At 36.5% G+C, this 20,001-nt stretch overlaps 1 pseudogene; it reads left to right on the top strand.

Moving 5' to 3' along the window:
* Positions 1-363: 363 nt before the first annotated feature.
* LOC102273009 (UDP-GalNAc:beta-1,3-N-acetylgalactosaminyltransferase 2 pseudogene) overlaps positions 364-20,001 on the top strand; it is a 32,341-nt pseudogene continuing 12,703 nt past the window's right edge.

The following is a 20,001-nucleotide window of genomic DNA, read 5'->3' as shown; positions in this document are numbered from 1 at the left end:
TCACTGACTCGATGGATGTGAGTTTGAGTGAACTCCGGGAGTTGGTGATGGACAGGGAGGCCTGGCGTGCTGCGATTCATGGGGTCACAAAGAGTTGGACACGACTGAGCAACTGAACTAACTAACTAACAGATTTTTAGGGAAATATTAGCTATAGTAAAATTCCTGATAGTAACTTTGTAAATAGTGACAAAGTTGTAAAAAATGTATGTATTTTTATCTGATGCTTGCTGCTGCTGCTAAGTCACTTCAGTTGTGTCCGACTCTGTGCGACCCCATGGACGTCAGCCCACCAGGCTCTCCTGCCCCTGGGATTCTCCAGGCAAGAACACTGGAGTGGAGTCTTTTTTCCTCTGTATCGCCATGGCTCGTACTAAGCAGACAGCCCGCAAGTCCACCGGTGGTAAAGCACCGGAAAAAAAAAAAAAAAAACTGGAGTGGGTTGCCATTTCCTTCTCCAATTTGATACCTAATCAACATATAAATTATATCAGTTTCAGGTGTATAATATGATGATTCAATATGTATATATATATATTGTAAAATGATCATCAGGGTATGTCTAATTAACATCCATCACCACATAGTTACAAATTTTTTTCTTAGGATGATAACTTTCAGGATTTAGTCTTTTAACTTTCAGATATACAGTACAGCATTATTAGCTATAGTCTTCATGGTGTATATACATTACATCCATAAGATTACTTATTTTATAACTGGAGGCTTTTACCTTTTTACAACCTACACCATTTGACCCTTTCACCACTCTTGTTGTTTTTTTCCTTCTTCTTTTTTTGAGAGAAAAAAAGTGCTTGATTATTTCCCAAAGTCAACTGAAAGAACTATGTCCAAAGAGGGTCATTGGTAGACACTGTAGATGGTGCCATAAATAGCTGACTGGCGGTCTTTCTCCAATTCTCAGGTTGCTTTTCTGCTTAGTCCTTGGAGTAGCTTGCTGTTCTCTAATCTTGTCTAACTAAATAAGAAAAATATAATTAGAAGGAAATTTCAGACAACTGGGAGTGGCAGAAATGGAGGAGTTGGAGCAGACAGCATTCATTTTATTTGGAAGGCAAAAATGCCTGAGTGTCTTCTGGGTCATGAAAGTAACTAAGGGAGCTGATTGCATGGCAGAATAACCCCACAGAAAGTGTTTATACAGCACACTGTCTCAGCCTCATTTCCAGATTAGCAGTATAGTGTGAACAGGACTTCTCAGTTTTTGCAAGAATGAACGCTTCCCAGATTGTGTGACTTACAGTGCTAAAACCAAAAAAGCCCCCAGCAAAGCAAGCTGATTGGTCTGGTGGTAGCACCCAATCAGTTATTCGCTGGAGAAGTTCTGATCAACACAGGGAAAACAAGTCAGTAGAAAGAAACCTGTAGGGAGAAAACAATGGGTCATAATTTATTTCTACTTCAGGTCCACTGAACTGAACTAAGGGATAAAAAACCTTGGAATCAGGTAGAAGATGAAGTATTTAAACTAATCTGAAATGTTGAATATACCTAAGTAACAGGGAAATTGTAGAATGTGCCCAAACAATAAGAAAGCAGAAAAGAGTGATTTGAGAGACCATGTTTAAAGACAATTACTGAAATTTGCAACTCATCATTACATTGTTGTTCAGTCGCTCAGTCGGGTCCAACTCTGTGACGTCATGGATTGCAGCATGCCAGGCTTCCCTATCCTTCACTATCTCCCAGAGTTTGCTCAAAATCATGTCCAATGATTTGGTGATGCCATGCAACCAACCATCCTCTGTTGTCTCTTTCTCCTCCTGCCCTCAATCTTTCCAAGCCTTAGGGTCCTTTACAATGAGTCAGCTCTTTGCATCAAGTGGCCAAAGTATTGGAACTTCAGCATCTTTCCTTCCAATGATTATTCAGGATTTATTTCCTTTAGAAATGGCTGGTTTGATCTCCTTGTTTTCCATAGGACTCTCAGGAGTCTTCTTCAGCACCACCAGTCAAAAGCATCAATTCTTTGGCACTCAGCCTTCTTTATGGTCCAACTCTCACATGAATACATGGCTACTGGAAAAACCATAGCTTTGACTATGCAGACCTTTGTTGGCAAAGTGATGTCTGTGCTGCTTTCTAGGTTTGTCATAGCTATTTTTCCAAGAGCAGGTATCTTTTAATTTCATGACTTCTATCACCATCCACAGTGATTTTGGAGCCGAAGAAAATAGTCTGTCACTGTTGCGTTTTTTCCCCATCTATTTGCCATGAACTGTTGGGACTTTATGCCATGATCTTAGCTTTTTGAATATTAAGTGTTAAGCCAGATTTTTCACTCTCCTCTTTCATCTTCATTAAGGGGCTCTTTAGTTCCTCTTCACTTTCTGCCATTAGGGAGGTGTCATCTGCATATCTAAGGTTATTGATATTTCTCCCTGCTATCTTGATACCAGTTTGAGCTTCATCCAGCCGGGCATTTCGCATGATGTACTCTGTGTATGTTAAATAAGCAGGGTGACAGTATACAGCCTTGATGTACTCTTTTCCCAATTTTAAACTGGTTTGTTGTTCCATGTCAAGTTCTAACTGTTGCTTCTTGACCTGCTTATAGGTTTTCCAGGAGGCAAGTAAGATGGTTTGGTATTCCCATCTCTTTAAGAATTTTCCAGAGTTTTTTGTGATCCACACATTTAAAATCCATTAATTTTTATTAAAAAAATTTTTAAGATGAATCTGCTGTGGGCACAGAAACTTAAGTTTAAAATTAATAATTATTGGTTTATTTAATGAATTAAGCCAACTTATAAATTAGAAAGTTTTTTTTTTTTTTGGTAGGAAATTGTCTTAATTCAATTTCTAGTTCCCGGGAACAAATGATTTTACATCTATGATAACCTTCAGACAAATATCCCTTAGCGGGACAACAGTTTTCCTCTTAAGACAACAAAGAAGCATCAATCAAGCACCGAAGTGATCATGGGGAAAAAAAGTCAAGTTTTCAATAGAAATTTGGACTAGTAATATGCCCAGGCAATACAGAAGAAGAATGAGAGTGACTTATTTGTAAATACAAGTATTACTCCTGAAAGTTTTAGAAATATTGTTCAGCATCACTGAAAGAAGATGAATGTCCTGAATATGTATGTGGAAGAAATGAGCTTTTTAAAAAGATCATTTTATTGTCACTGATTCATCAGTATAAATGTACATATTATATTTGTGACAACAAAATAATCAGAAGGAACTGTAATCTAAGCCAGAGGAAAGGGAGCCAATTCAGAATAGATTGCTGGGAACAGTGATCCAGACTTGATTTACTTCTGCTTTCATATCAGTTTACTCTTAAACCAGCACTCAGTGTAGAAGAGATACAAAATAAGAATGTAGATTTGCAGATGCACAGTCTCATTGATGATGCCCCATTTCCTCATAATGGTACACGAGTATTCTGACACTCAGGGCATAGTTTGCAGGACATGAGAAACACTCTAGGTTGGAGAGGCTAAGGAACCAGAAGCTCCAGATGTTACAGCATTTTATAACAGAAGGAGAGTCATGTTGGTGCCTAAGAATGTAACTGCTAATAAGAAAGGGAGATACTCAGAGCCTCACAGTCACACATTTCTATATTTCTATAATCTGTTTCACACCAAACTATTGGATTTCCTGTCCAGGCATGCTAATAATGATCACTGTCAAAAATAAAGTTCAGGAATATATGGTATTCTAGAAGTCAAGAAAAATATTCTCAGGAAAAAGGCATGATTGAATCTCCCAAGGAATACGGGGATATACATCTGACCATTTGTGCTGGTAAAGTGGAAGAACCTTCTGAATTCACAGTATTTTTATCACCTGATAGAAAAATATCTTTCATTAAGAAACTAGCATTAAACCCATATCACAGACTTGCATGCATGCATTTGCACACAAAGTTTAAAGCTATTGAGATGAATTTACTTTTGAAAGGAATTAGGTAGTAGAAGCCAAAGATGAAATAATTTGGATAAAATTATAATTTCTAAAAGTTTTTAAAATAGTTGATTTGTTAAATGTAACTTTTAGCTATCAATTGTTAAATGTAAAACCAACATAAAGATATGGAACATAAAATAGTAAAATTAAAAAAACCCTTCATTTTGGGAATAAAATACAAATTTTCAGCTAAAAAGTATAAACTATAAATATAATATTGGATATTTAGTTGGAACTAATACAGAAAGAGCAAATTTCTCTGTAGTACAGGCCCTAAGAACAGATCGATCAATGCATAACTGAGCCACTAATTATGATACATTTGTGACAGAATAAAATGAACATTTTAATTGCATATCTGTAATTTGTTTTAATGATTCAAAAATATTTTAATTAAACAAACTTAAGTAACATGATGAAACTGAATGCAATAAGTTAATTACAAAAATAAATGTGATAAAATTAAAGTGCTTGTATTAAATTAGAAAATGTCCAAAGGAAATATATGGTTTTGTAGTTACAAAGTAAAATTGGTGTTTTAATGCCATTATGGCCCTTTTAGCAACCATGAGACTTTAAAGAAAAACAAATAAAGTCTTATAAAAGCCAAATGAACAACAGCTATCTAAGATGCTCTTTAAATTCTACAAAGTAGTTATAGCATCTCTTATACAGTGTAAGACATTTATACAAATTTATGAACAAATTTTCAAAGAAGGTAAGCATTTCCATCATTTTTTTCACTGATGGATCCCAGATGTCTATAACAGGTACTGTACCTGGCACATAATAGTGATGCTTAATAAATATGAGTAAATTTTTAAAAGTATGTTTCAGATAATAAAAATGAAATAAATGTCTACATTTCTTGTAATGCTTAGTTTGTTGGTCTGCATGTTCAGAATATTAGAGTAGATTATACTAAATAAAAGTATTTTTAGGAATAATGCTCCAAAAATTAAATATATTCAATTTATTGCCTCAAAATCTTTGAAGGTTTATAATTAAGTCAAGTTTTAGCAATTGAATAAACTGCCCCTAAAAGGAAGAATGAAATTTTCAGGAAAGCCATCTTCAGTAATCTTCATTAGTGCTGTATCACTATAAATATATTATACATATATTTTTCTTTGAGTTCATGTTGAAAAAAAAGAGTCAATATTCTATTTATCTGCTTCCAATATATCAATTTAAAATATTTACTCAATCAAGCCATTTTGGGGGTAGGGAAATGGCAATTCTAAGGAAAACAGTTTAACATCCTGAGCTGAAATTGAACCATGAATAATATTTAAATCAAATACATTAATATTTAGCTATTTTCATCTCACTTATGTGTCATCACATGTGCACTGAAATATAATCTAGAGCTCAAATGAATACTCTAGGGAAAAAAAAACAACAACAAGTAATACTACTTTTCTGTCTAAGGGAACAGTTTATATCCAGATAAAAATTTTTTTGTCCCATTCAACATTACTGTTAAACATTGAAAATAGTTACTCCTAAACAGTCCCTCCAGCTTTAGCTGAGAATTGTTGCATGAATTTGAAACTACATAGCTCTATCCTGGAAAACTTTCCCCAGGTTTCTCTATTTGTCAGACTATAAAAGTAAACATTTAATGTTTATTGAGCAGGATTTATGAAGCTGTCAGAGAATTGACACATGGCAATAAAACGTATTGAGGCTGGAGTCTAGATAATCTGCAGCTGAATGAATTACACTAATTCTGGTGCTTGCATATTCATGCTATGGAAATAATTCTTGTAACGGATTTCTTCATTGTCCACAGGTGCCACAGCATGACTAGAAGTAGAGTTAATTGCACTCCAGGACATGTGGGAATTCACACATACATAGAGCTGGCTTGTTTTCTGAAAGACTATTCTAGATTTGTGTAAGGAAGCCAAAACACCCATAATTAAATTATCAGAACTGCAAAGACTTAACTTTTGAGAAGATATTAAAAAAAAAGCAGAAATTTATTACTATTATGTTGATATCAAGATTGTATCTGAATCTACATTCCAGTTAATATGTACACTTATGTTCTGAATTAAATTGATACATTGAAAGCAGATATAAATGGATATCTGTCCAAAACTACCTCAAAATCAAATATAATCTAGTCTTCTCCATTAATTCCTTCCAACATCAGTGAATCTAGCCACTGCTAGATCCAGCTGTGAGAGAGCCACACAAACGCTGGCTTTCTCATGGATTTATGGTCATTAGTTTCTTTCAGGGCTCAGTCTGAAGGTATGGGAACATTTATTGAGGGTTTTTCTCATTGTCTTCTTTCAGATCTTGGTTGGTGTTTTGCACAATGTTTCTTGGATTTCATTTAGCTACCACATAACCTTTTGTGAGCATATGCAGGATAATTTAAGATTTGCTCATTCGACTCGGGGAGTGGGGGAAACAGAACTATAAACTATACATTATAAAACTGAATGGGGACAGAGACATATAGTCTTCCACTGGTCTCTTGGTGCTCCATAGTTAACTACACTGTGTCTCACTGTGTTCTTTTTCCAAAGCAAAGATTTAGTCTCACAAGCCCACTGATTATCCCACTTTTAGACAAGGATATTTATCAGTCCCTAACTTGGTAGAAAATATAGTGAGAAGGGGGTTGTAAAGGAGGGACATGAATGCATCTGTACTCCTTCATGCTCGGAGAAGATTCCCCTTCTTTCCCCTTGTATACTACCTAGGGCTATGAAGGTTAAAAGGAAAGTTTTGAGTTATAGAAGTGAGGATTTTGCACTAGTTCTGCTAAAATGGACTGTTACCTGAAAGCCCCATGAGAAAGTGATTAAACTCACATACTTAAAGTTTCTGAACTCATCAGTTTAGTTCAATTCTGTCACTCAGTCGTATCCGACTCTTTGTGACCCCATGAATTGCAGCACGCCAGGCCTCCCTGTCCATCACCAACTCCCGGAGATCACTCAGACTCATGTCCATCAAGTTGGTGATGCCATCCAGCCATCTCATCCTCTATCGTCCCCTTCTCCTCCTGTCCCCAATCCCTCCCAGCATCAGAGTCTTTTCCAATGAGTCAACTCTTTGCATGAGGTGGACAGAGTACTGGAGTTTCAGCTTTAGCATCATTCCTTCCAAAGAAATCCCAGGGCTGGTCTCCTTCAGAATGGACTGGTTGGATCTCCTTGCAGTCCAAGAGATTCTCAAGAGTCTTCTCCAACACTACAGTTCAAAAGCATCAATTCTGGAATGACCCAGAGGGATGGTATGGGGAGGGAGGAGAAAGGAGGGTTCAGGATGGGGAACATGTGTATACTTGTGGTGGATTCATGTTGATATATGGCAAAACCAATACAATATTGTAAAGTTAAATAATAAAATAAAAAAATAAATTAAAAAAAAGCATCAATTCTTTGGCGCTTAGCCTTCTTCACAGGCCAACTCTCACATCCATGCATGACCACAGGAAAAACCATAGCCTTGACTAGATGGACCTTTGTTGGCAAAGTAATGTCTCTGCTTTTGAATATGCTATCTAGGTTGGACATAATTTTTCTTCCAAGGAGTAAGTGTCTTTTAATTTCATGGCTGCAATCTCCATCTACAGTGATTTTGGAGCCCAAAAAATAAAGTCTGACACTGTTTCCACTGTTTCCCCATCTGTTTCCCATAAACTGATGGGACCGGATGCCATGATCTTCGTCTTCTCAATGTTGAGATTTAAGCCAACTTTTTCACTCTCCACCTTCACTTTCATCAAGAGGCTTTTTAGTTCCTCTTCACTTTCTTCCATAAGGGTGGTGTCTTCTACATATCTGAGGTTATTGATATTTCTCCAGGCAATCTTGATTCCAGCTTGTGTTTCTTCCAGTCCAGAGTTTCTCATGATGTACTCTGCATGTAAGTTAAATAAGCAGGGTGACAATATACAGCCTTGATGTACTCCTTTTTCCTATTGGGAAGCAGTCTGATGTACAGTTCTAACTGTTGCTTACTGACCTGCATACAAATTTCTCAAGAGGCAGGTCAGGTGGTCTGGTATTCCCATCTCTTTCAGAATTTCCCACGATTTATTGTGATCCACACAGTCAAAGGCTTTGGCATAGTCAATAAAGCAGAAATAGGTGTTTTTCTGGAACTCTCTTGCTTTTTCCATGATCCAGCAGATGTTGGCAATTTGATCTCTGGTTCCTCTGCCTTTTCTAAAACCAGCTGAAACATCAGGAAGTTCACAGTTCACATATAAGGCAATTAGCACAACTAAACTTAAATAGTCTGCCTGTTGGACTCTGGTGGTCATTTCTAGGGAAAGGGAAAAAAAAAAAAAATTTCTACTCTAGTCATTGTGGTGTTTTAGTTGCTAAGTTGTGTCCGATTCCTCCAACCCCATGGGCTGTAGCTGGCCCAGGCTCCTCTGTCCATAGAATTTCCCAGACAAGAGTACTGGAGTGGGTTGCCATTTCCTTCTCCAAGGGATTTTCCTGACCCAGTAATTGAACCCAGGTCTCCTGAACTGGAGGCAGATTATTTACTGACTGAGCTACAAGGGAATAACTCTAGTCATCTACTCATGTTAAAACAGTGAAAACAGTGGGCCCAGGGAATGCTTTCATAGGTAGGAAGATGCCAACTAACTTCTAGCATAAGACTTGATAGGAATATTTTAACAGCAGTTGGTTTTGAAAAAACAAAAAACAAAAAAACCTCAAGAGATAACCAGAACTTCATTCACAATGAAAATGTGTATAAGGAAGAAACAGCAGGCCAACAAAAGAAATTTGAAGTACAATAATCATGTTGAATTTAAATTTTAGATTAAAAGATTTGCTTCATAAGAAACAAGAAAATTTCATAAAAACTCTTCCTTGAAAAATACTGTTCCAATGAACTCTGAAGCACTAAAGCATAACTAGATTAAAAATAAAAGAGCACCAATATCATTTGGGGAGATCTTTGTAACGATTCTACCATTTAGAACACCACAGTCAATTGAGAGAATAAAAGTATGAAGATAAGCACACAATATATTTAAATCCTGATGGAATTCATATATAACATAAACAAAGCCTTGTATTAGTATGAAAGAACCCAGATGATTAAAATAATTTTCAAAATACTTCTTAAATGACACAAAAAAGTGTTTAGGAAGAAAGGCTGAAAATATCACAACAAAATGTTAAAATTCTACATGGCAAATAAAACACAAAATATACTTGAAAATATTTATAACAAATGTATTGCACAAAAAATAATTATTAAATATAAAAATAAATCTAAATATGTGTCTAATCTACATCTAAACAGGTTTCTCCTCATTGCCAAATTCAGACTGAAATTGAAGAAAGTAGGGAAAACCACTAGATCATTCAGGTATGACCTAAATCAAATCCCTTATGATTATACAGTGGAAATGACAAATAGATTCAAAGGATTAGATCTGATAGACAGACTGCATGAAGAACTATTGACAGAGGTTCGTGACATTGTACAAGAGGCAGTGATCAAGACCATCCCCAAGAAAAAGAAATGCAAAAAGGCAAAATGGTTGTCTGAGGAGGCCTTACAAACACTGAGAAAAGAAGAGAAGCTAGAGGCAAAGGAGAAAAAGAAAGATATACCCATTTGAATGCAGAGTCCCAACGAATATCAAGGAGAGATAAGAAAGCCTTCCTCAGTGCAATGCAAAGACTTCCTCAGATCAATGCAAAAAAATAGAGGAAAACAATAGATGGGAAAGACTAGAGATCTCTTCAAGAAAATCAGAGATACCAAGGGAATATTTCATGCAAAGATGGGCACAATATAGGACAGAAATAATATGGACTTAACAGAAGCAGAAGATATTAAGAAGAGGTGGCACAAGTACACAGAAGAAGTATATAAAAAGATCTTCACAACCCAGATAATCATGATGCTGTGATCGCTCACCTAGAGCCAGATACTCTGGAATGCAAAGTCAAGTGGGCCTTAGGAAGCATCACTATGAACAAAGCTAGTGGAGGTTATGAAATTCCAGTTGAGCTATTTCAAATCCTAAAAGATGACACTGTGAAAGTGCTGCACTCAACATGCCAGCAAATGTGGAAAACTCAGCAGTATCCACAGGACTGGAAAATGTCAGTTTTCATTCTAATCCCAAAGAAAGGCAATGCCAAAGAATGCTTAAACAACTGCACAACTGCACACATCTCTCCTGCTAGTAAAGTAACGCTCAAAATACTCCAAACCAAGCTTCAACAGTATGTGAACTGTGAAATTCCAGATGTTCCAGCTGGATTTAGAAAAGGCAGAGGAAGCAGAGATCAAATTGCCAACATCCACTGGATAATCAAAAAGCAAGAGAATTCCAGAAAGCATCTATTTCTGCTTTATTGCCTATGCCAAAGTCTTTGACTGTGTGGATCACAAAAAACTATGGAAAATTCTTCAAGAGATGGGAATACCAGGCCATGTGACCTGCCTCCAGAGAAACTTGTATGCAGGTCAAGAAGCAACAGTTAGAACCAGAAATGGAACAGCAGACTGAGTCCAAATCAGGAAAGGAATATATCAAGGCTGTATACTGTCACCCTGCTTATTTAACTTATATACAGAGTACATCATGTGAAGTGCCAGCCTGGATGAAGCACCAGATGGAATTAAAATTGCTGTGAGAAATATCAGTAACCTCAGATATGCAGATGACACCACCATTATGGCAGAAAGCAAAGAAGAACTAAAGAGCCTCTTGATGAGAGTAAAAAAGTTGGCTTAAAACTCAACATTCAGGAAACTAATATCATGGCATCTAGTCCCATCACTTCATGGCAAATAGATGGGCAACAGTGAAAACAGTGACAGACTTTATTTTTGGGCTCCAAAATCACTTCTGATGGTGATTGCAGCCATAAAATTAAAAGATGCTTGCTCCTTGGAAGAAAAGTTATGAGCAACCTAGACAGTGTATTAAAAAGCAGAGACATTACTTTGCCAACAAAGGTCTGTCTAGTCAAGGCTATGGTTTCTCCTGTAGTCATGTATGTATGTGAGAGTTGGACTATAAAGAAAACTGAGTGCTGAAAAATAGATGCTTTTGAGCTGTGGTGTTGGAGAAGACTCTTGAGAGTTCCTTGGACTGCAAGGAGATCTAACCAGTCCATTCTATAGGAGATCAGTCCTGGGTGTTCATTAGAAGGAATGATGCTAAAGCTGAAACTCCAATAGTTTGGCCACCTGATGCAAAGAACTGACTTACTTGAAAAGATCTTGATGCTGGGAAAGATTGAAGGCAGGACAAGAAGGGGATAACAAAGGATGAGATGGTTGGATGGCATCACCAACTTGACGGACATGAGTTTGAGTAAGTTCTGGGAGCTGGTGTTGCACAACGAGGCCTGGTTTGCTGCAGTCCATGGGGCTAGAAAGAGTCAGACATGACTGAGCGACTGAAAAGAACTGAAATATGTGTCATAAAAATAAACAATTCAGAGACCCATTCCAAGACACATTATAATTAAAATGTCAAAAGTTAAAGAATAGGAGGAATGCATTAGAAGTAATTGTGCAAGACAGAAGCGAGTAGCATGATATACTCAAAGTGCAAAAAAGGAAAACAAAAAGCCTACCAGCCCAGAATACTCTACCTAGGATAGTTATCATTCATAATTGAAGAAGAAATGAAGCGTTTTCCAGATAAGCAAAAGTTTAAGGAATTCATCACCATTAAACTGGTCTTAGAAGAAATGTCATTTGCTTGCATTTGTCAGTTCCAAATAAGAAAGAAAAAAAGTCTTCATATATACATATATATCTGTAGATTGTGTAAGTGTATGTAAAGTTCTTATTTCTGGAAAATAAAATGAGAAAAGAAACACTATTTGTTGCAAGATAGAATATAATGGCATATTACTTTCATAATATTTTTTAAAATATTTATACTTTTTAAATATACCTGTTAAAAATTAATTAAAATAATGCATATTGCATAACCTTATCTAATGACTCAATATTGAATTTCTCTAATACTATATACAAGTTTTTGATTTGTTATATGATCTTCAAACAACTACTATGTACATATTAAGACTGCCAATTTTAAAGTCATTTTCCTGAAAACCTTTTAGTAGCTTTAAAAAGGGAAAGGACAAATACTTCTATTTCCAGTCTAGTATGTCCTTTTATCACACAACATAACCCGAAGCATAAAGCATAAATAAGTGTGGATACATTTCAAATGTATAGTTTAAGAATAAAGTAACAGGAAAATAGATATGGATATCACAGAAATGGAGATACGTTGCAGTTTTTCTCTACTTCAAGATTTGGATTTATTAACAGAAAATCCATTAGTAAAGTCTAAGGCCTGATCCTCCTTTCTTCATTTGACAAATGAAGAAAGTGCTTATCAAGAGTACACAGACATTCGATGTTTCATTCCCAGTGCTTTCGTATGCAGTACCTATTCCGTAATTAAACCAGGTATCTTTCTTAGCAAACCTTATTCTAAATAAACTTCATAGGATTTCAAAACATCAATCAGTAAAATACATTTACACTTGCCTCTGAGTCTTTGAAGAGGCCTGCGAAACAAAAAGGATTTCAAAATTTGCTGTTTGCCAGGGAGGTGAGGATTTTTATGAAATTACCTATGAAATTATAAGTGACATACAAAATGACATTCAACAGTGAGTAAAAGTTCTGATTTATTTTTGTAGGATATATCATCACATTGTATGCTTTCTACTATATCAATGTATAAATCCTATTGTTTCATATTTTATGCACCTACTTTTCAGAATACTTATTTATAGTCATAAATTATATAGATAGTGGCTCCTAACTGATTATATTTCAAGTCATAGTTAGTGCACTGTAAGGATTGTACACTTTCTAGCTGTGAACACTGATTTTCTCTGATCTATATCTAGAAATAGATAATGTATGTAACATCAATGAACCAAAATTATTTAATAACTGAATTTACAATCCCCAAAAGAATAATAATAAGAATAATAAGGATAAGAATATTATAGTGGTTGCTGTTGTACCTTGATGGGATTCCCCTTCAGGACATGGGCTTTTACTCCCTCAACTGATTGCTCACAAAGTGGTCCTTCCTCAGCAATTTCCAGAGAAATGACTAGTTGATTTTGAGGTAAAGAGAATAGTCCCCATTTCACATTTTAGGGCACCTCTAAATGTAACCAGTGGAATTGATTATCTGATACACACATACATATATCTGATTTCTGTACTGGTTACACACCTGACAGTATATTAATACAGTTTTTACTTTAAACAGCCATATTTGTTTTATTTTTAATTTTTAGAAATTTAATCATGTATTTACCATTTCTGCTACTGTTTGTTTCTTTTATTTTTCTTTTCAATTTTTTATTGGAGGATAATTGTTGACAATTCTCTGATGGTTTCTGTCATATATCAACATGAATCAGCTACAGGTATACATATGTCCCCTCCCTCTTGAACCTCCCTCCCATCTCCCACCCCATCTCACCCCTCTAGGTTGTCACAGAGCACTGGGTTGAGCTCCCTGTGTCTATCTGGTGTGTCCTTTTCATTTTGTGGAAGAACTTTCAATAATATTTCTTTCAACGCAGACTTAATGATAGTCCATTTTTTTCAACATTTTTTGGAGAAAAATGTTTATTTTTGGCTTCATTTTATTGTAACTTTATTAAATTTAATTAACATGTAATAAACTGCACATGTTTAAGTTGTATGATTTGACCAATTTTGACATTCATATAGAGACATGAAGCCATCATCACAATCAATATAGTGAACACATGTATCACCTCGCCCAAAGTTTCCTTGTGCTTTTTTCAATTCCTGTGTGGTTTTCAAAAAATCTCTTAATTATTTATTACCACATTTTAGCTTATATTTTCTAGAATTTTACATAGATAGAACTATATACATGGGTCCTATTGTTTGCTTGGTTTATTTTACTCAGTGTGATTTTTAGATTTATTTGTACTGTTATCAGTAGCCTGTTCCTTTATATTGCTAACTAGCATTTCATTCAGAGAAGGCAATGGCACCCCACCCCAGTACTGTTGCCTGGAAAATCCCATGGATGGAGGAGCCTGGTGGGCTACAGTCCAAGGGGTCGCTAAGAGTAGGATACAACTGAGCGACTTCACTTTCACTTTTCACTTTCATGCACTGGAGAAGGAAATGGCAATCCACTCCAGTGTTCTTGCCTGGAGAATCCCGGGGACAGAGGAGCCTGGTAGGCTGCCGTCTATGGGGTTGCACAGAGTCGGACACGACTGAAGTGACTTAGCAGCAGCAGCAGCAGTATTTCGTTATATAGATATTCCACAGTTTGTATCTCTTTCAGCTGTTAATGATTGAGTTGCTTCAGTTTTGAGTACACATAAAAATCTATGTTTGTGTGTGTGTGTGATGTGTATGTGAGTGTGCATGTGTATATTTAGAGTTCTAAGTTGACAGGTCTCCTAGAGTACTTTTAAAAGATGACAAGCCAATTCCTCATGGCTTTTATCATGATAAGAATTCAGTCTTTCTTATTTTGTTCTCTTGAATTTAATGACGTTCAAATACCTTAGTACCTGGATATGCATCTTAGATTTGATCAGAGACTCATGAGAACTCCTGTGTAGATACCTGAAAATCTTCCTTTGGGTAACTCCCTCTTTGATTTTCTGCTGCACAAGTCTAGATATCCCAGTCTCTGTGAATTCTGGGTTGTCCTGTAAGCTCAGTAAGCCTACTGTACCTTATATGGAGCCACCTCCTGTGTTTGGGGCCTGTGGGTATAAAGCAGGAAGATCTTAGACCATCTTAAGGAAAAGCTTTAGAGATGTCTTTTGTTGCATTTCTCTTAGAGGTTACAGCCCTGACTGTCTGTTATCCAATGTCTCGAAAACATTTAATGTACATCCCTCTGATTACTAATGTGGTTGAATATACAGTTTGCACTCCAACAATGTGGGTTAGGGGTGCCATTCCCCATGAAGTCCAAAATTTGAGTATAATTTTACAGTGAATCCTCCATGTCCATAGTTCTATATCCACAGACTCAGCTGACCTCAGACCATGTAGTACTTAATTTTTGAAAAAAATATGCATATAAATTGACCCACATAGTTCAAACCCATATTGTTCAAAGGTCGATTGTATTTTTATATAAAGAATTTCACATAAATATTTGATAAGATGGGAGATACAGTGTACGGCATGGTAACATAATACTGTATCCTATTTTTGAAATTGCTAAGAGAGTAGATCTTAAACATTCTAATTAAAAAGCACTTTTTTGGTTGTTCTATTTTGTATAATATCTATTATTTATCTTTGATTGTGCTTTGTCACTAAATTTATTTAAGGCTCTTCTTAACATTTGGATAAAAACCCTTTGCTTTTTACATGTGTAACAGATACTTCTCATACTTTGAATGTCTTTATTTTTTTTTCAAAAACAAATGTTATTTTTAATTCTATTGACTGTATCTTCAAAATATATTTAGTAACTGACTACTTCTCACCAGTATCATTGCTAGGACCTGGTACAAGCCATCTGTATTATGTTGGTACTACTCTGTTTTCCTGGCTTCCACATTTAAACCTATAGAAAGCCCATCCCTTTTGATTTTCTGGGGTCTGTTTTGGTTGTTTTTTGCTAATTTTCAAGTATTTCCATTTTGCTATTATAATTTCCCCTGTTTGGATAATAATTCACAAGGTCATTCTACCAGTGGTAGATTCTCTAGCGAGCAGCCAGAATCATATTCTAATCGTTCCTAATATGTAAAATTAAAACTCATTTTTAGACATTAAGCTTAGATTGTATAACTTTGCTGTACTGTGTTATTGACTTTAATCATTTGTTGATCCTTTGAGGTTTTCTACATAGGCAATCAGAACATTTGTAAACAGTGAAAACTAAATACCTCTAATCTCAATCCCTACCACCTTTATCTTCTTCTTGTACCAAATAAAACCTTATTTAAGAAAATTGGTTCTGGAGTGAAACTGGATAGACTAAAACTTCAGTGAAATTAAACCATTCAATTACAGTATAAGTTATCTTGAAGGTCTTCCTAGGTGGGTGCAGTATATGGTTGGAGGGAAGTCTTGGATAAGTGTGTGATTGTTGGTGATACAGCAAAGAGAGTGCTCCAGGAGTAGTAAATGGCTGTTACATTTGATTTTAGGATTGAAGGGCCTGATTCCTCAAGGATTAGGTCTGCTGAGTCAGGTTTATTAAGTGAGTGGCCAGAGCCAAATTTTTGCTGACAGCTGAGTAACTGAACTGTCACCAGGCTCCTCTTTGCTCTCTCTGTCCCCACACAGCCTACAGGCTCTTTTCCCTTATGAAGGAATATCACAGTCTGCTCTGTTGAGTTGTTACCTTGATAAGACACCACACTTTCTAGAATATACACTCCATGGAGTGTATAAAAGAATTTATAATTACCTCTGGTTCTATATCAAGTTATTATTATTTGTTTCATATTTGTGAGTGTTTCACTTGCTGAAAAGTAACTCTCTGAAGGATACATATTCATGCTTATGTTTTTCCTTTACCCTAAATGCATTTCTCAACACTAAATCATTCTGTTTTGCTTAAATTAACTTTGAAACCTTCCTCAGAAGTTTTTTTCTTTTTCCTTCAGGAGGAAAATTATGCTATTTTTTGCTTAGTTTTTTTTTTTTTTTTTTTAATAATTCAGAGCTTCCCTAGAATATGTTTTAACTGCAGATTAGCCATCATGGTCAACAAAAGAGTCCAAAATGCAGTACTTGGATGAAATCTCAAAAACGACAGAACGATCTCTGTTCATTTCCAAGGCAAACCATTCAATATCACAGTAATCCAAATCTATGCCCCAACCAGTAATGCTGAAGAAGCTGAAAATGAACGGTTCTATGAAGACCTACAAGACCTTTTAGAACAAACACCCAAAAAAATGTCCTTTTCATTATAGGGGAGTGGAATGCAAAAGTAGGAAATCAAGAAACACCTGGACTAACAGGCAAATTTGGCCTTGGAATACAGAATGAAGCAGGGCAAAGACTAATGAGTTTTGCCAAGAAAATGCACTGGTCATAACAAACACCCTCTTCCAACAACACAAGAGAAGACTATACATGGACATCACCAGATGGTCAGCAACAAAATCAGATTGATTATATTCTTTGCAGCCAAAAATGGAGAAGCTCTATACAGTCAGCAAAAACAAGACCAGGAGCTGACTGTGGCTCAGATCATGAAATCCTTATTGCCAAATTCAGACTGAAATTGAAGAAAGTAGGGAAAACCACTAGACCATTCAGGTATGACCTAAATCAAATCCCTTATGATTATACAGTGGAAGTGAGAAATAGATTTAAGGGCCTAGATCTGATAGATAGAGTGCCTGATGAACTACAGACTGAGGTTCGTGACATTGTACAGAAGACAGGGATCGAGACCATCCCCATGGAAAAGAAACGCAAAAAAGCAAAATGGATGTCTGGAGAGGCCTTAAAAATAGCTGTGAAAAGAAGAGAAGCAAAAAGCAAAGGAGAAAAGGAAAGATATAGGCATCTGAATGCAGAGTTCCAAAGAATAGCAAGAAGAGATAAGAAAGCCTTCCTCAGCGATCAATGCAAAGAAATAGAGGAAAACAACAGAATGGGAAAGACTAGAGATCTCGTCAAGAAAATCAGAGATACCAAAGGAACATTTCATGCAAAGATGGGTTCAATAAAAGACAGAAATGGTATGGACCTAATAGAAGCAGAAGGTATTAAGAAGAGATGGCAAGAATACACAGAAGAACTGCATAAAAAAAGATCTTCATGACCCAGATAATCACGATGGTGTGATCACTGACCTAGAGCCAGACATTCTGGAATGTAAAGTCAAGTGGGCCTTAGAAAGCATCACTACGAACAAAACTAGTGGAGGTGATGGAATTCCAGTTGAGCTATTTCAAGTCCTGAAAGATGATGCTGTGAAAGTGCTGCACTCAATATGCCAGCAAATTTGGAAAACTCAGCAGTGGCCACAGTACTGGAAAAAGTCAGTTTTCATTCCAATCCCAAAGAAAGGCAATGCCAAAGAATGCTCAAACTACCACACAAATGCACTCATCTCACACGCTAGTAAAGTAATGCTCAAAATTCTCCAAGCCAGGATTCAGCAATATGTGAACCATGAACTTCCTGATGTTCACGCTGGTTTTAGAAAAGGCAGAGGAACCAGAGATCAAATTGCCAACATCCTCTGGATCATGGAAAAAGCAAGAGAGTTCCAGAAAAACATCTATTTCTGCTTTATTGACTATGCCAAAGCCTTTGACTGTGTGGATCACAATAAACTGGGGAAAATTCTGAAAGAGATGGGCATACCAGACCACCTGATATGCCTCTTGAGAAATTTGTATACAGGTCAGGAAGCAACAGTTAGAACTGGACATGGAACAAGAGACTGGTTCCAAATAGGAAAAGGAGTATGTCAAGACTGTATCTTGTCACCTTGCTTATTTAACTTATATGCAAAGTACATCATGAGAAACACTGGGCTGGAAGAAACACAAGCTGGAATCAAGATTGCCGGGAGAAATATCAATAACCTCAGATATGCAGATGACACCACCCTTATGGCAGAAAGTGAAGAGGAACTAAAAAGCCTCTTGCTGAAAGTGAAAGAGGAGAGTGAAAAAGTTGGCTTAAAGCTCAACATTCAGAAAACGAAGATCATGGCATCCAGTCCCATCACTTCATGGGAAATAGATGGGGAAACAGTGGAAAGAGTGTCATACTATATTTTTGGGCTCCAAAATCACTGTAGATAGTGACTGCAGCCATGAAATTAAAAGATGCTTACTCCTTGGAAGGAAAGTTATGACCAACCTAGATAGCATATTCAAAAGCAGAGACATTACTTTGCCAACAAAGGTCCATCTAGTCAAGGCTATGGTTTTTCCTGTGGTCATGTATGGATGTGAGAGTTGGACTGTGATGAAGGCTGAGTGCTGAAGAATTGATGCTTTTGAACTGTAGTGTTGGAGAAGACTCTTGAGAGTCCCTTGGACTGCAAGGAGATCCACCCTGTCCATTCTGAAAGAGATCAGCCCTGGGATTTCTTTGGAAGGAATGATGCTAAAGCTGAAAATCCAGGACTTTGGCCACCTCATGCGAAGAGTTGACTCATTGGAAAAGTCTCTGATGCTGGGAGGGATTGGGGGCAGGAGGAGAAGGGGATGACAGAGGATGAGATGGCTGGATGGCATCACTGAGTTGATGGACGTGAGTCTGGGTGAACTCCGGAAGTTGGTGATGGACAGGGAGGCCTGGTGTGCTGCAATTCATGGGGTCGCAAAGAGTGGGACACGACTGAGCGACTGAACTGAACTGAACTAATCACATGCAAGGATAATGTTAAATGAACAGATGATTGATGTAGTTTGTGTATATTGAGTCTGAATTATGTGAACTTTGAAAATCCACTTTCTAATTCATTATTAGAATATGTTGATTAAAATTAATGCATTTCTTAGTTGATCACAAAAATGTAACTTTCCATTATATACAAAGTTCTAAACGTTGGACAGTGATCTTAGCCTCACACTCTACTTCCATTTATTCTATTTTTCTAGGTACCTTTTTATCTATCTTCCTTTTGTGTGTGTGTGTGACACAGAGGACAGAAACCCACTGAAATGATACTAAGCAAATAGAGCAACCCTTGCTTCATTCTTTGGTTTAGCTGTTAACACTGAAGGAGAGAAAGAGACAAACAGGCAATTCTGGGGTGTCTTGGGCAGTAATGTTCAACAGCACTAAGCCCCTTTCTCAATCTCTCTATGTGTCTCTGTCTCCCCCTCTCCTCTGTCTCCTGTTAATCCTTTTCTCTGCTTAGCTTTTTCTCATCTACTAAATATGTGTTTTTGTCACATGGCTGTTAACATTGTTAAATTAAGGTTCTCTTAAATTTGACATCCAAAATAGAAAGCCAAGAAAAGGGACACAAATGACATACCTTGGATTAAACTTTTGAACTCTTTAGCTAAGTGGCTAACATTTTGTTACATTCTTATCAGACTCACGTAA

Source organism: Bos mutus, chromosome 9 (assembly GCF_027580195.1).
Source record: "Bos mutus isolate GX-2022 chromosome 9, NWIPB_WYAK_1.1, whole genome shotgun sequence".
NCBI lineage: Eukaryota > Metazoa > Chordata > Mammalia > Artiodactyla > Bovidae > Bos > Bos mutus.
This window is presented reverse-complemented; position numbering and strand designations above follow the sequence as displayed.